At 40.9% G+C, this 14,655-nt stretch overlaps 5 non-coding genes across 5 annotated transcripts; all 5 read left to right on the top strand.

The window, feature by feature from the left end:
- The first annotated feature begins 2,930 nt into the window (after nt 1-2,930).
- trnat-cgu (transfer RNA threonine (anticodon CGU)) lies at nt 2,931-3,003 on the top strand. The gene has a single exon. It is a non-coding gene; the product is annotated as a tRNA-Thr (tRNA).
- A 2,194-nt stretch (nt 3,004-5,197) lies between these two features.
- trnat-ugu (transfer RNA threonine (anticodon UGU)) lies at nt 5,198-5,270 on the top strand. The gene has a single exon. It is a non-coding gene; the product is annotated as a tRNA-Thr (tRNA).
- A 2,197-nt stretch (nt 5,271-7,467) lies between these two features.
- Nucleotides 7,468-7,540, top strand: trnat-ugu (transfer RNA threonine (anticodon UGU)). Its single transcript has one exon. It is a non-coding gene; the product is annotated as a tRNA-Thr (tRNA).
- A 2,197-nt stretch (nt 7,541-9,737) lies between these two features.
- On the top strand, nt 9,738-9,810 carry trnat-ugu (transfer RNA threonine (anticodon UGU)). The gene has a single exon. It is a non-coding gene; the product is annotated as a tRNA-Thr (tRNA).
- Nucleotides 9,811-12,007: 2,197 nt separating this feature from the next.
- trnat-ugu (transfer RNA threonine (anticodon UGU)) lies at nt 12,008-12,080 on the top strand. The gene has a single exon. It is a non-coding gene; the product is annotated as a tRNA-Thr (tRNA).
- Nucleotides 12,081-14,655: the final 2,575 nt, after the last annotated feature.

Genomic DNA, 14,655 nt, shown 5'->3' with positions numbered 1-14,655 from the left:
TACAAAATACATAAGGTCTATCTTAAACAATGATACATGCAATAAACAATAAGTACTAGAGTTTAATAGTCAACATCAGTGTAATAAACAATACCCTACAATAATCGTTAGTGTCAGTGGTCATTTAAATATATCCTACAAATAGATATGTCTTCAGTCTGCGTTTGAAGACCGCAGGACTGCGTTTGAGGACTCCAGACAACCAACAGAAGTTTATTCCACCATCTAGGAGCCAGGACAGAAAAAAGTTGTGATGCTTGTCTTCCATGAGTCCAGAATCATGGTGTTTCAAGCTGAGCTACACTTGAGGGTCGAAGTACTAGGGGTACGGATTGGGCTTTGACCATTGACATCATGTATGGAGGGACTGGTCCATTTTTGGCTTTGTAGGCAAGCATCAAGGCTTTAAATCTGATGTGTGCAGCTACTGGAAGCCAATGAAGGGAACGCAGCAGTGGAGTGATGTGTGAACTTTGAAAGATTGAAGACCAGTTGTGCTGATGCATTCTGGACAAGTCATAGAGGTCTGATGGCTCTTAGAGGAAGACCAGTAAGTAGCGAGTTGCAGTAGTCTAGCTTTGAGATCATAAGAGACTGCACAAGCACCTGGGCAGCTTCCTGCAAGAGAAATGGCTGAATCCTTTCTATGTTACGACATTTTGCTACTCCAGCCACTAAACCTGTTTTAACTGAGCGGTCACTGCTGCATGTCTGCCTTCCTCTTACTGCTCTCGAATAAAGTTCTCATCCGCATCCTCACTGGTAATGCTGCCGTGTTGAATGCCTGCCATAAATTACCTTACATATGCAGTCAGAAAAAGAATAATTAGTGCTTCTATGATGACACAGTTTTCAATGTTAATGATCAAGCTTCACTGGGCCCTTGCTGAAGCTTTTGAGGTCAGAATAAAGAACATCCGAGTCAAGTCATACAGGCATGGGAATGCTACAAAATATGAAAGGCTTGTACTTGACAACAACTCAATTATCAAAAAACTACCATTCTACGTATACAGTAGTGGCCTGCTAAGTGACTAAGGCCCCATCAAGCCCCAATGGCAACATTAAGGCATGCTAACTGCAACCTGTTCCATATGTTTAAGCATGTTTATGTGTGCATTGATGGTCTACTAGCTATTATAAGTCTAATATTGTTATCCAATTAAAAATGTTTGAAGTTTGGCTCTCAATGTAAACTGCAGTTTATCCTGTGGCCTAAGAGTGACTTTGCTTGTGGACAATTATGAACTACTTCTCCAAGGGAGCATGTTTTTGCAACAAATGTGTCTTTACTGCTACTAGGTTTTAGTTTCTGAATAATTGTGTAAAGTCCTTACATATTTAGTTCCTGTTGTCTGTATGGGAATCCTACAAAGTATGAAAGGCTTGAACTCAATAGTAATTTAGTTTTCAACAAAGGCCTAATGTAGCTGTACGTTCAGGGTATCTCTCATAGATAGCCTCATTCAGAATGGGAAATACTGCAAATATGCAATATACACAATCAGAGGCAGAATAAGGGTAGATCTTAAATTAAAATAAGTTCACGATGTCTCTCTGGCTATAATTTGACAACTCCTAATAGCCTCACCCACCATTTGGCAGGACGGGATACTTCTCGCATTCATGTCATTTCCAAATTAACGTTACTGTTCCAGCTTGAAGACATATTTTACACCTGACCTTAAGGTCATCTGATTGGGACTGCATTAAGACACATGCCAGACTCTGGTGGATAGTCAACACTGTGAACACAAAACACCCTGCTGCTGTTCTCTTCTTTTGTCAGTTGTATCTGCAAATAAACCAAATTTTCTATGAATTTATAACTTGTCAGTGTGGAGATGTATTCAGTCAGGGTGGAGGTCTATTCAGTCAGTGTTAAGGTGTATTTGTAACGCGTGTCGGCCCGAGTGCTGCAGGGCGCGAGGCAGGATGCACAGACTTCATCGACAGGGACGAACGTTTATTAACATAAAGGACAGCAGCACTCACACGGATTACAGACAATGAACATGAAATGACTGACGTTAAACTCAATACACAAGGATACATCTAACATAAACACGTTACATTTAGATATTACATCTACAATGACCAATGATGCCGCAAACCCTGACGTGATTTTAAATACACATAGACAAAATGAAGTACAGGTGTGTGCAGACGTGGCCACAAACGAAAGTCCTCCTACTCCACGTGGCTGGCCGAACAACGTGACTCGCGGGAGGCGAGCGTTGCGTGAAAGTATTCATTCAGGGTGGAGGGTGGAGGTCTATTCGGTCAGTGTTAAAGTGTATTCAGTCAGGGTGGAGGGTGGAGGTGTATACAAAGATGGTATAGAGGAAGTGAGAGTGTTTAAAAGATGGGGATCCACCAGTAGATGGGGGAAAATTCAGTAGCAGATGCTGACATACATAACGATGCAAGAAACAGTGTGTAGGGAACTTATGACGTGTAATAGTCAGTGTAAATAGTCTTGTAGGGCACTTGTGAGGTGTAATATTCAGTGTAACTACTGTCTTGTAGGGAACGTATGAGGTGTAATAGTCAGTGTAACTACAGTCTTGTAGGGCACTTGTGAGGTGTAATAGTCAGTGTACCTAATATTTTAGTGGAATTGTGAGGTGTAATTCTTGGTGTGAATTGTTCCATCTGTTTCCAGTTTTCAAGTGAATAGGCTTTATTGTAATTTATCCATATACAAGTATATCATGAAGAAAAATGAAGTTCCACCAATTTAAGAGGATAAATGCAGTCAGAGGAAAAGTGTTTAGTGATTTTTTTAAATCTTTTGGCCCTGCAGTGCTAGCATTTATCACTGATGCATTAACATAGTTACATACCTGCCAGATGGGATAGGTATGGTTCAAGTCATGTGAGAGGGTGAGCTCTTCATGATGACAAATGACATAAGCAGAACTAACTAAGGCTCCATAGCTCAGTGGTTAGAGCACTGGTCTCGTAAACCAGGGGTCGTGAGTTCAATCCTCGCTGGAGCCTGCAGGATGCTTTTGAGGTCAGAATAAAGTACATTCAAGTAAAGGTCAGGTCATCCAGGCAAGGGAATGCTTCAAAATATGAAAAGCTTCAGCTCAACAGTAACTTAGTTCTCAACAAAGGCATAATGTAGCTATACCTTCAGGTTATCTCTCATGGATAACCTCATTCAGAATGGGCAATATTGCAAATATGCAGAATAGGAATAAGGGTAGGTCTTAACTTAAAATAAGTTCACGATGTCTGTCTGGCTGTAATTTGACAACTCCTAATAGCCTTACCCACCATTTGGCAGGATGGGACACTTCTCACATTCATGTCATTTCCAAATGAACAATATTGTTCCAGCCTGAAGACACATTTTACACCTGACCTTAAGGTCATCTGATTGGGACACATGCCAGTCTCTGGTCTTTAGAGGACAGTGGATAGTCAACACTGTGAACACAAAACACCCTGCTGCTGTTCTCTTCTTTTGCCAGTTATATCTGCAAATAAACCAAATTTTCTATGAATTTATAACTTGTCCGTGTGGAGATGTATTCAGTCAGGGTGGAGGGTGGAGGTCTATTCAGTCAGTGTTAAGGTGTATTCAGTCAGGGTGGAGGGTGGAGGTGTATACAAAGATGGAATAGAGGAAGTGAGAGTGTTTAAAAGATGGGGATCCACCAGTAGATGGGGGAAAATTCAGTAGCAGATGCTGTCATACTCAACGATGCAAGAAACAGTGTGAGCATTGTGGATGGACTGGGTGTGTTTGGGCTGATTGTGGATGGGCTGTTTGTGGACGGGCAGACTTCAGATTGGATAATTGTGGGCGTGTTGACACATGGCTTAAACTAAGCAGGTACTAAGCAGGTCAGGTTGCCAATTCTACCAAAATTTTGCACTGTTAAAGTTTATGTTCTTTTATTTTTACTCTAGTTTTAGTTGTAGTAAAACAGTCCCCACACGGGCAGTTGGTGATAGAGCCCTACAGACTTACCATCTTTCAGCATGGCTGCTGTGTTATCACCCACTTGTCCTAGAGATGTTCATTGAGCCTCAGTCATGCAACTCTCCATTACTCAGTGGTTAGCGCTCTGGTCTTGTAATTCGGGTATTATCAGTCTGATATTGGTGTCTACTCAAAGTCGTCAAGGTCTGGCTCTCCATGTAAACTGCAGTTTATCCTTGTCCATGTACATGTCACAAATGTTCTACAAGACTGAGTGGCCTGTTCGTGAGAATGATTGGCCTAAGAACTTATCATTTAAAGCCTCAGTCAACAGGAGACATTTTAGTTCATAAAAACGGCAAACTGCTTCATTATGCTTTAACATTACACAGCTTGTTCATATGATGCTAGAAAGATAATAAGGACAACATGAACTGGCTTTTGTCCTTGTTACATGAAGAACCAAAAATCGACGACTTTGAGTAGTTTATCCCGTGGCCTTGGAGTGACGTAGGTTCTGGACGATATGAACTACTTCTCCAACTGAGCTTGTTTTGGCAACAGGTCTGTCAGTACTGCTACTAGGTTTTAGTTTCTGAATAATTGTGTAAAGATCTTGCATATATACTTCCTGTTGTCCTAATTTTCTTTCTAGCATCATATGAACAAGCTGTGTAATGTTAAATCATAATGAAGAATTTTGGCGTTTTTATGAAATGTCACATGATGACTAAAGTTTTAAATTAGAAGTTCATAGGCCACTCATTCTCACGAACAGGCCACTCAGTCTTGTAGAACATTTGTGACGTGTAATAGTCAGTGTAACTAGTCTTGTAGGGCACTTGTGAGGTGTAATATTCAGTGTAACTACTGTCTTGTAGGGAACGTATGAGGTGTAATAGTCAGTGTAACTAATGTCTTGTAGGGCACTTGTGAGGTGTAATAGTCAGTGTACCTAATATTTTAGTGGAATTGTGAGGTGTAATTCTTGGTGTAAATTGTTCCATCAGTTTCCAGTTTTCAAGTGAATAGGCTTGATTGTAATTTATCTATATACAAATATATCATGAAGAAAAATGAAGTTCCACCAATTTAAGAGGATAAACGCAGTCAGAGGAAAAGTGTTTAGTGATTTTTTAAAATCTTTTGGCCCTGCAGTGCTAGCATTTATCACTGATGCATTAGCATAGTTACATACCTGCTAGACGGTATAGGTGTGGTTCAATTCATGTGACACATGACTTAGCAAACAGCGACTAAGGCTCCATAGCTCAGTGGTTAGAGCACTGGTCTTGTAAACCAGGGGTCGTGAGTTCAATCCTCACTGGGGCCTGGAGGATGCTTTTGAGGTCAGAATAAAGTACATCCAAGTAAAGATCAGGTCATCCAGGCAAGGGAATGCTTCAAAATATGAAAAGCTTCAACTCAACAGTAACTTAGTTCTCAACAAAGGCATAATGTAGCTATACCTTCAGGTTATCTCTCATGGATAGCCTCATTCAGAATGGGGAATATTGCAGAATAGGAATAAGGGTAGGTCTTAACTTAAAATAAGTTCACGATGTCTGTCTGGCTGTAATTTGACAACTCCTAATTGCCTTACCCACCATTTGGCAGGACGGGACACTTCTCACATTCATGTCATTTCCAAATGAACGTTATTGGTCCAGCCTGTAGACACATTTTACACCTGACCTTAAGGTCATCTGATTGGGATTGCATTAAGACACATGCCAGTCTCTGGTCTTCAGAGGACAGTGGATAGTCAACACTGTGAACACAAAACACCCTGCTGCTGTTCTCTTCTTTTGCCAGTTATATCTGCAAATAAACCAAATTTTCTATGAATTTATAACTTGTCCGTGTGGAGATGTATTCAGTCAGGGTGGAGGGTGGAGGTCTATTCGGTCAGTGTTAAGGTGTATTCAGTCAGGGTGGAGGGTGGAGGTGTATACAAAGATGGAATAGAGGAAGTGAGAGTGTTTAAAAGATGGGGATCCACCAGTAGATGGGGGAAAATTCAGTAGCAGATGCTGTCATACTCAACGATGCAAGAAACAGTGTGAGCATTGTGGATGGACTGGGTGTGTTTGGGCTGATTGTGGATGGGCTGTTTGTGGACGGGCAGACTACAGATTGGATAATTGTGGGCGTGTTGACACATGGCTTAAACTAAGCAGGTACTAAGCAGGTCAGGTTGCCAATTCTACCAAAATTTTGCACTGTTAAAGTTTATGTTCTTTTATTTTTACTCTAGTTTTAGTTGTAGTAAAACAGTCCCCACACGGGCAGTTGGTGATAGAGCCCTACAGACTTACCATCTTTCAGCATGGCTGCTGTGTTATCACCCACTTGTCCTAGAGATGTTCATTGAGCCTCAGTCATGCAACTCTCCATTACTCAGTGGTTAGCGCTCTGGTCTTGTAATTCGGGTATTATCAGTCTGATATTGGTGTCTACTCAAAGTCGTCAAGGTCTGGCTCTCCATGTAAACTGCAGTTTATCCTTGTCCATGTACATGTCACAAATGTTCTACAAGACTGAGTGGCCTGTTCGTGAGAATGATTGGCCTAAGAACTTATCATTTAAAGCCTCAGTCAACAGGAGACATTTTAGTTCATAAAAACGGCAAACTGCTTCATTATGCTTTAACATTACACAGCTTGTTCATATGATGCTAGAAAGATAATAAGGACAACATGAACTGGCTTTTGTCCTTGTTACATGAAGAACCAAAAATCGACGACTTTGAGTAGTTTATCCCGTGGCCTTGGAGTGACGTAGGTTCTGGACGATATGAACTACTTCTCCAACTGAGCTTGTTTTGGCAACAGGTCTGTCAGTACTGCTACTAGGTTTTAGTTTCTGAATAATTGTGTAAAGATCTTGCATATATACTTCCTGTTGTCCTAATTTTCTTTCTAGCATCATATGAACAAGCTGTGTAATGTTAAATCATAATGAAGAATTTTGGCGTTTTTATGAAATGTCACATGATGACTAAAGTTTTAAATTAGAAGTTCATAGGCCACTCATTCTCACGAACAGGCCACTCAGTCTTGTAGAACATTTGTGACGTGTAATAGTCAGTGTAACTAGTCTTGTAGGGCACTTGTGAGGTGTAATATTCAGTGTAACTACTGTCTTGTAGGGAACGTATGAGGTGTAATAGTCAGTGTAACTAATGTCTTGTAGGGCACTTGTGAGGTGTAATAGTCAGTGTACCTAATATTTTAGTGGAATTGTGAGGTGTAATTCTTGGTGTAAATTGTTCCATCAGTTTCCAGTTTTCAAGTGAATAGGCTTGATTGTAATTTATCTATATACAAATATATCATGAAGAAAAATGAAGTTCCACCAATTTAAGAGGATAAACGCAGTCAGAGGAAAAGTGTTTAGTGATTTTTTAAAATCTTTTGGCCCTGCAGTGCTAGCATTTATCACTGATGCATTAGCATAGTTACATACCTGCTAGACGGTATAGGTGTGGTTCAATTCATGTGACACATGACTTAGCAAACAGCGACTAAGGCTCCATAGCTCAGTGGTTAGAGCACTGGTCTTGTAAACCAGGGGTCGTGAGTTCAATCCTCACTGGGGCCTGGAGGATGCTTTTGAGGTCAGAATAAAGTACATCCAAGTAAAGATCAGGTCATCCAGGCAAGGGAATGCTTCAAAATATGAAAAGCTTCAACTCAACAGTAACTTAGTTCTCAACAAAGGCATAATGTAGCTATACCTTCAGGTTATCTCTCATGGATAGCCTCATTCAGAATGGGGAATATTGCAGAATAGGAATAAGGGTAGGTCTTAACTTAAAATAAGTTCACGATGTCTGTCTGGCTGTAATTTGACAACTCCTAATTGCCTTACCCACCATTTGGCAGGACGGGACACTTCTCACATTCATGTCATTTCCAAATGAACGTTATTGGTCCAGCCTGTAGACACATTTTACACCTGACCTTAAGGTCATCTGATTGGGATTGCATTAAGACACATGCCAGTCTCTGGTCTTCAGAGGACAGTGGATAGTCAACACTGTGAACACAAAACACCCTGCTGCTGTTCTCTTCTTTTGCCAGTTATATCTGCAAATAAACCAAATTTTCTATGAATTTATAACTTGTCCGTGTGGAGATGTATTCAGTCAGGGTGGAGGGTGGAGGTCTATTCGGTCAGTGTTAAGGTGTATTCAGTCAGGGTGGAGGGTGGAGGTGTATACAAAGATGGAATAGAGGAAGTGAGAGTGTTTAAAAGATGGGGATCCACCAGTAGATGGGGGAAAATTCAGTAGCAGATGCTGTCATACTCAACGATGCAAGAAACAGTGTGAGCATTGTGGATGGACTGGGTGTGTTTGGGCTGATTGTGGATGGGCTGTTTGTGGACGGGCAGACTACAGATTGGATAATTGTGGGCGTGTTGACACATGGCTTAAACTAAGCAGGTACTAAGCAGGTCAGGTTGCCAATTCTACCAAAATTTTGCACTGTTAAAGTTTATGTTCTTTTATTTTTACTCTAGTTTTAGTTGTAGTAAAACAGTCCCCACACGGGCAGTTGGTGATAGAGCCCTACAGACTTACCATCTTTCAGCATGGCTGCTGTGTTATCACCCACTTGTCCTAGAGATGTTCATTGAGCCTCAGTCATGCAACTCTCCATTACTCAGTGGTTAGCGCTCTGGTCTTGTAATTCGGGTATTATCAGTCTGATATTGGTGTCTACTCAAAGTCGTCAAGGTCTGGCTCTCCATGTAAACTGCAGTTTATCCTTGTCCATGTACATGTCACAAATGTTCTACAAGACTGAGTGGCCTGTTCGTGAGAATGATTGGCCTAAGAACTTATCATTTAAAGCCTCAGTCAACAGGAGACATTTTAGTTCATAAAAACGGCAAACTGCTTCATTATGCTTTAACATTACACAGCTTGTTCATATGATGCTAGAAAGATAATAAGGACAACATGAACTGGCTTTTGTCCTTGTTACATGAAGAACCAAAAATCGACGACTTTGAGTAGTTTATCCCGTGGCCTTGGAGTGACGTAGGTTCTGGACGATATGAACTACTTCTCCAACTGAGCTTGTTTTGGCAACAGGTCTGTCAGTACTGCTACTAGGTTTTAGTTTCTGAATAATTGTGTAAAGATCTTGCATATATACTTCCTGTTGTCCTAATTTTCTTTCTAGCATCATATGAACAAGCTGTGTAATGTTAAATCATAATGAAGAATTTTGGCGTTTTTATGAAATGTCACATGATGACTAAAGTTTTAAATTAGAAGTTCATAGGCCACTCATTCTCACGAACAGGCCACTCAGTCTTGTAGAACATTTGTGACGTGTAATAGTCAGTGTAACTAGTCTTGTAGGGCACTTGTGAGGTGTAATATTCAGTGTAACTACTGTCTTGTAGGGAACGTATGAGGTGTAATAGTCAGTGTAACTAATGTCTTGTAGGGCACTTGTGAGGTGTAATAGTCAGTGTACCTAATATTTTAGTGGAATTGTGAGGTGTAATTCTTGGTGTAAATTGTTCCATCAGTTTCCAGTTTTCAAGTGAATAGGCTTGATTGTAATTTATCTATATACAAATATATCATGAAGAAAAATGAAGTTCCACCAATTTAAGAGGATAAACGCAGTCAGAGGAAAAGTGTTTAGTGATTTTTTAAAATCTTTTGGCCCTGCAGTGCTAGCATTTATCACTGATGCATTAGCATAGTTACATACCTGCTAGACGGTATAGGTGTGGTTCAATTCATGTGACACATGACTTAGCAAACAGCGACTAAGGCTCCATAGCTCAGTGGTTAGAGCACTGGTCTTGTAAACCAGGGGTCGTGAGTTCAATCCTCACTGGGGCCTGGAGGATGCTTTTGAGGTCAGAATAAAGTACATCCAAGTAAAGATCAGGTCATCCAGGCAAGGGAATGCTTCAAAATATGAAAAGCTTCAACTCAACAGTAACTTAGTTCTCAACAAAGGCATAATGTAGCTATACCTTCAGGTTATCTCTCATGGATAGCCTCATTCAGAATGGGGAATATTGCAGAATAGGAATAAGGGTAGGTCTTAACTTAAAATAAGTTCACGATGTCTGTCTGGCTGTAATTTGACAACTCCTAATTGCCTTACCCACCATTTGGCAGGACGGGACACTTCTCACATTCATGTCATTTCCAAATGAAAGTTATTGGTCCAGCCTGTAGACACATTTTACACCTGACCTTAAGGTCATCTGATTGGGATTGCATTAAGACACATGCCAGTCTCTGGTCTTCAGAGGACAGTGGATAGTCAACACTGTGAACACAAAACACCCTGCTGCTGTTCTCTTCTTTTGCCAGTTATATCTGCAAATAAACCAAATTTTCTATGAATTTATAACTTGTCCGTGTGGAGATGTATTCAGTCAGGGTGGAGGGTGGAGGTCTATTCAGTCAGTGTTAAGGTGTATTCAGTCAGGGTGGAGGGTGGAGGTGTATACAAAGATGGAATAGAGGAAGTGAGAGTGTTTAAAAGATGGGGATCCACCAGTAGATGGGGGAAAATTCAGTAGCAGATGCTGTCATACTCAACGATGCAAGAAACAGTGTGAGCATTGTGGATGGACTGGGTGTGTTTGGGCTGATTGTGGATGGGCTGTTTGTGGACGGGCAGACTACAGATTGGATAATTGTGGGCGTGTTGACACATGGCTTAAACTAAGCAGGTACTAAGCAGGTCAGGTTGCCAATTCTACCAAAATTTTGCACTGTTAAAGTTTATGTTCTTTTATTTTTACTCTAGTTTTAGTTGTAGTAAAACAGTCCCCACACGGGCAGTTGGTGATAGAGCCCTACAGACTTACCATCTTTCAGCATGGCTGCTGTGTTATCACCCACTTGTCCTAGAGATGTTCATTGAGCCTCAGTCATGCAACTCTCCATTACTCAGTGGTTAGCGCTCTGGTCTTGTAATTCGGGTATTATCAGTCTGATATTGGTGTCTACTCAAAGTCGTCAAGGTCTGGCTCTCCATGTAAACTGCAGTTTATCCTTGTCCATGTACATGTCACAAATGTTCTACAAGACTGAGTGGCCTGTTCGTGAGAATGATTGGCCTAAGAACTTATCATTTAAAGCCTCAGTCAACAGGAGACATTTTAGTTCATAAAAACGGCAAACTGCTTCATTATGCTTTAACATTACACAGCTTGTTCATATGATGCTAGAAAGATAATAAGGACAACATGAACTGGCTTTTGTCCTTGTTACATGAAGAACCAAAAATCGACGACTTTGAGTAGTTTATCCCGTGGCCTTGGAGTGACGTAGGTTCTGGACGATATGAACTACTTCTCCAACTGAGCTTGTTTTGGCAACAGGTCTGTCAGTACTGCTACTAGGTTTTAGTTTCTGAATAATTGTGTAAAGATCTTGCATATATACTTCCTGTTGTCCTAATTTTCTTTCTAGCATCATATGAACAAGCTGTGTAATGTTAAATCATAATGAAGAATTTTGGCGTTTTTATGAAATGTCACATGATGACTAAAGTTTTAAATTAGAAGTTCATAGGCCACTCATTCTCACGAACAGGCCACTCAGTCTTGTAGAACATTTGTGACGTGTAATAGTCAGTGTAACTAGTCTTGTAGGGCACTTGTGAGGTGTAATATTCAGTGTAACTACTGTCTTGTAGGGAACGTATGAGGTGTAATAGTCAGTGTAACTAATGTCTTGTAGGGCACTTGTGAGGTGTAATAGTCAGTGTACCTAATATTTTAGTGGAATTGTGAGGTGTAATTCTTGGTGTAAATTGTTCCATCAGTTTCCAGTTTTCAAGTGAATAGGCTTGATTGTAATTTATCTATATACAAGTATATCATGAAGAAAAATGAAGTTCCACCAATTTAAGAGGATAAACGCAGTCAGAGGAAAAGTGTTTAGTGATTTTTTAAAATCTTTTGGCCCTGCAGTGCTAGCATTTATCACTGATGCATTAGCATAGTTACATACCTGCCAGACGGTATAGGTGTGGTTCAATTCATGTGACACATGACTTAGCAAACAGTGACTAAGGCTCCATAGCTCAGTGGTTAGAGCACTGGTCTTGTAAACCAGGGGTCGTGAGTTCAATCCTCACTGGGGCCTGGAGGATGCTTTTGAGGTCAGAATAAAGTACATCCAAGTAAAGGTCAGGTCATCCAGGCAAGGGAATGCTTCAAAATATGAAAAGCTTCAACTCAACAGTAACTTAGTTCTCAACAAAGGCATAATGTAGCTATACCTTCAGGTTATCTCTCATGGATAGCCTCATTCAGAATGGGGAATATTGCAGAATAGGAATAAGGGTAGGTCTTAACTTAAAATAAGTTCACGATGTCTGTCTGGCTGTAATTTGACAACTCCTAATTGCCTTACCCACCATTTGGCAGGACGGGACACTTCTCACATTCATGTCATTTCCAAATGAAAGTTATTGGTCCAGCCTGTAGACACATTTTACACCTGACCTTAAGGTCATCTGATTGGGATTGCATTAAGACACATGCCAGTCTCTGGTCTTCAGAGGACAGTGGATAGTCAACACTGTGAACACAAAACACCCTGCTGCTGTTCTCTTCTTTTGCCAGTTATATCTGCAAATAAACCAAATTTTCTATGAATTTATAACTTGTCCGTGTGGAGATGTATTCAGTCAGGGTGGAGGGTGGAGGTCTATTCAGTCAGTGTTAAGGTGTATTCAGTCAGGGTGGAGGGTGGAGGTGTATACAAAGATGGAATAGAGGAAGTGAGAGTGTTTAAAAGATGGGGATCCACCAGTAGATGGGGGAAAATTCAGTAGCAGATGCTGTCATACTCAACGATGCAAGAAACAGTGTGAGCATTGTGGATGGACTGGGTGTGTTTGGGCTGATTGTGGATGGGCTGTTTGTGGACGGGCAGACTACAGATTGGATAATTGTGGGCGTGTTGACACATGGCTTAAACTAAGCAGGTACTAAGCAGGTCAGGTTGCCAATTCTACCAAAATTTTGCACTGTTAAAGTTTATGTTCTTTTATTTTTACTCTAGTTTTAGTTGTAGTAAAACAGTCCCCACACGGGCAGTTGGTGATAGAGCCCTACAGACTTACCATCTTTCAGCATGGCTGCTGTGTTATCACCCACTTGTCCTAGAGATGTTCATTGAGCCTCAGTCATGCAACTCTCCATTACTCAGTGGTTAGCGCTCTGGTCTTGTAATTCGGGTATTATCAGTCTGATATTGGTGTCTACTCAAAGTCGTCAAGGTCTGGCTCTCCATGTAAACTGCAGTTTATCCTTGTCCATGTACATGTCACAAATGTTCTACAAGACTGAGTGGCCTGTTCGTGAGAATGATTGGCCTAAGAACTTATCATTTAAAGCCTCAGTCAACAGGAGACATTTTAGTTCATAAAAACGGCAAACTGCTTCATTATGCTTTAACATTACACAGCTTGTTCATATGATGCTAGAAAGATAATAAGGACAACATGAACTGGCTTTTGTCCTTGTTACATGAAGAACCAAAAATCGACGACTTTGAGTAGTTTATCCCGTGGCCTTGGAGTGACGTAGGTTCTGGACGATATGAACTACTTCTCCAACTGAGCTTGTTTTGGCAACAGCCTTAGTTGCTCAGTGGTTAGAGCACTGGTCTTGTAAGCCAGGGGTCGTGAGTTCAATCCTCACTGGGTCCTGGAGGATGCTTTTGAGGTCAGAATAAAGTACATCCAAGTAAAGGTCAGGTCATCCAGGCAAGGGAATGCTTCAAAATATGAAAAGCTTCAACTCAACAGTAACTTAGTTCTCAACAAAGGCATAATGTAGCTATACCTTCAGGTTATCTCTCATGGATAGCCTCATTCAGAATGGGGAATATTGCAGAATAGGAATAAGGGTAGGTCTTAACTTAAAATAAGTTCACGATGTCTGTCTGGCTGTAATTTGACAACTCCTAATTGCCTTACCCACCATTTGGCAGGACGGGACACTTCTCACATTCATGTCATTTCCAAATGAACGTTATTGGTCCAGCCTGTAGACACATTTTACACCTGACCTTAAGGTCATCTGATTGGGATTGCATTAAGACACATGCCAGTCTCTGGTCTTCAGAGGACAGTGGATAGTCAACACTGTGAACACAAAACACCCTGCTGCTGTTCTCTTCTTTTGCCAGTTATATCTGCAAATAAACCAAATTTTCTATGAATTTATAACTTGTCCGTGTGGAGATGTATTCAGTCAGGGTGGAGGGTGGAGGTCTATTCGGTCAGTGTTAAGGTGTATTCAGTCAGGGTGGAGGGTGGAGGTGTATACAAAGATGGAATAGAGGAAGTGAGAGTGTTTAAAAGATGGGGATCCACCAGTAGATGGGGGAAAATTCAGTAGCAGATGCTGTCATACTCAACGATGCAAGAAACAGTGTGAGCATTGTGGATGGACTGGGTGTGTTTGGGCTGATTGTGGATGGGCTGTTTGTGGACGGGCAGACTACAGATTGGATAATTGTGGGCGTGTTGACACATGGCTTAAACTAAGCAGGTACTAAGCAGGTCAGGTTGCCAATTCTACCAAAATTTTGCACTGTTAAAGTTTATGTTCTTTTATTTTTACTCTAGTTTTAGTTGTAGTAAAACAGTCCCCACACGGGCAGTTGGTGATAGAGCCCTACAGACTTACCATCTTTCAGCATGGCT

This window comes from Electrophorus electricus, chromosome 1 (genome assembly GCF_041902795.1).
Source record: "Electrophorus electricus isolate QZ-2024a chromosome 1, ASM4190279v1, whole genome shotgun sequence".
Lineage (NCBI taxonomy): Eukaryota > Metazoa > Chordata > Actinopteri > Gymnotiformes > Gymnotidae > Electrophorus > Electrophorus electricus.
The sequence above is the reverse complement of the archived record's forward strand: the minus strand, read 5'-3'. Positions and strand labels throughout refer to the sequence as shown.